Source organism: Mandrillus leucophaeus, unplaced genomic scaffold (assembly GCF_000951045.1).
Source record: "Mandrillus leucophaeus isolate KB7577 unplaced genomic scaffold, Mleu.le_1.0 Scaffold215, whole genome shotgun sequence".
NCBI lineage: Eukaryota > Metazoa > Chordata > Mammalia > Primates > Cercopithecidae > Mandrillus > Mandrillus leucophaeus.
In genome coordinates, this window is record NW_012102199.1 from 1796353 (window position 1) to 1799245 (window position 2893).

A 2893-nucleotide genomic window follows, 5' to 3' on the forward strand; every position below is an offset into this window, starting at 1 on the left:
AAAAAAAAAAAAAAAAAAACCAAGGAAAGATTCTGACACATGCTCCAACAGGAATTATCCTAAGTGAAATACGCCAGACACAAAAAGAGAAATACTGTATGAGTCCACACATCAGATTCATAGAGACAGGAAGTAGAATGGTGGGTGCGAGGGGCTGGGGGAGGAGGAAATGGGGAATGAGTATTTAGTGGGGGCAGAGTTTCAGTTTTACAAGCTGAAAAGAGCTCTGCCGCGTAACATGAATGGACTGGGGTGAGCCGTGAGGACTGGAGGGCCCTGAGACAAGAGAAAGGATGACAGTTCCAAGGCTTCAAACAGATGCTCTGAGAGAACCAGTCCTCAGAAAGGCTGAGAATCCCTGGAATTTTTCCTGGGCTGGAAGGGATCTGCTCTGTAGCTTAAAGGCCTTGGCCAAGGGCCTGAAGACCCACCCATCTTTCAGGCCCGGAGCACTCCAACTCCTCAAATTTAAATACAGGCGCTTTCTACGCATGAGTGCCAAACCATTTCCAGTAAGTCTCATTGTCAGCTATAAAAATAACCACTGTCAAAGCAGAGACAAGCTCGTGATGCAGCCAGGCAGTGCCACAGAGAGGCAATGGCATCTGTTCCCGTCAAATGGAAAGTCCCCTGGCCAAGCCCCTGAATTCAAGCGAACATCTTGGTCTTGGATGTGACCACCTGCACGGTCATCGAGAAAGTGCTTGGTCCATAGAAGGCACCCAGGACACTTGAGCCCCCGTCTCTCCCATGACTTTTGTATAATGGCACGTAATGGAGACGCAGGGCTGGGACTTCCCCTCCATCACACTGATTTCCTTTACAAGGGGATTCCATTCCTATAATGAGGAATAATGTAGTAGCTTAGTTAACACAGACAGAGCTGCACCTCAGTCGGTTCTTGGGTAGTAGAGCTAGAATATACAAGCCCTGCTTGAAGAGCCCAAAGCAATCCCTGGATAGTAACCATAGCTTTAGTATGGGCTGAGCGCGGTGGCTCATGCCTGTAATCCCAGCACTTTGGGAGGCCGAAGCAGGCAAATCACAAGGTCAGGAGTTCGAGACCAGCCTGGCCAACATAGTGAAAGCCCGTCTCTACTAAAAATACAAAAAAAATTAGCTAGGCATAGTGGTGGGCGCCTGTAATCCCAGCTACTCGGGAGGCTGAGGAGGGAGAATTGCTTGAACCCGGGAGGCAGGGGTTGCAGTGAGCTGAGATCGTGCCACTGCACTCCAGCCCGGGTGACAGTGAGACTCCATCTAAAATAATAGTAATAACACCCATCTGAATGAACAATAACAAAACCAGTACCACTGGCTGGGGGGCGGAAGTGGGGTTGTGGAGAATTGCTCAATGGTACAGAGTGTCAATTTTGCAAAAGGAAAAAGCTCTAGAGATCTGTTGCAGAATGGTGTGAATATATTTAACGTTAGTGAACCACGCACTTAAAAGTGGTTTAAAAGAAAAAAGTAGCTAAAGTGGTAGCATGCACCTATAGTCCCAGTTACTCCAGACACTGAGGCGGGAGGATTGCTTGAGCCTAGGAGTTTGAATCCAGCCCGGGCAACGTAGTGATACCCTGTCTCTAAAAAAAAAAAAAGAATAAAAATTTTTATAAATTAAAAATAAATTTAGGCCGGGCACGGTGGCTCATGCCTGTAATCCCAGCACTTTCGGAGGCAGAGGTGGGTGGATCACAAGGTCAGGAATTTGAGACCAGCCTGCCCAATGTGGTGAAACCCCGTCTCTACTAAAAAATACAAAAATTAGCCGGGTGTGGTGACGCATGCCTGTAGTCCCAGCTACTCGGGAGGCTGAGGTAGGAGAATAGCATGAACCCAGGAGGCAGTGCTTGCAGTGAGTGGAGATCATGCCACTGCACTCCAGCCTGGGTGACAGAGCAAGACTCCGTGTCAAAAAAATAATAATAACAAAAAAATAATAAAAATAAATTTAGGCCAGGTATGGTGGCTCACAACTGTAACCCCAACACCTTGGGGGGATCCCTTGAGCTTAGGAGTTTGTGACCAGCCTGGGCAATGTAGTGAGAGCCTATCTCTAGAAAACATACAAAAATTAGCCAGGCATGGTGCAGCGTGCCTGTAGCCCCAGCTATTCAGAAGGCTGAAATGGGAGGATCACTTGAGCTTGGTGGGTGAAGGCTGCAGTGAGCCGAGATTGCACCACTACACTCCAGCCTGGGCGTCAGAGTGAGACCCTATCTCAATAAATAAATACATATATAAAATAAAATAAATGAATACATTTTTAAATGGTTAAAATGGTAAGTTTCATGTTTTTTTATCATAATAATAATAATTATTATTATTTTTGAGACAGAGTCTTGCTCTGTCACCCAAGCTGGAGTGCAGCAGCACAATCTTTGCTCACTGCAACCTCCACCTCCCAGGTTCAAGCGATTTTCGTGCTTCAGCCTCCCAAGCAGCTGGGATTACAGGTGTGTGCCACCTCGCCCCACTAATTCTTGTATTTTTAGTAGAGATGGGGTTTCTCCAGATTGGCCACCCTGGTCTCAAACTTCTGGCCTCAAGTGATCCTTCCGCCTAGGCCACCCAAAGTGCTAGGATTACAGGTGTGAGCCACTGAACTTGGCCATAATTTAAAAATTTTAATTAAAAAAAAAAAAAACCCAGCCGGGCGCAGTGGCTCACACCTGTAATCGTAGCACTTTGGGAGGCTGAGGTGGGCGGATCACGAGATCAGGAGATCGAGACCATTCTGGTTAACACGGTGAAACCCCGTCTCTACTAAAAATACAAACAATTAGCTGGGCATGGTGGCAGGCGCTTGTAGTCCCAGCTACTCGGGAGGCTGAGGCAGGAGAATGGTGTGAACCTGGGAGGCGGAGCTTGCAGTGAGCCGAGATTGCGC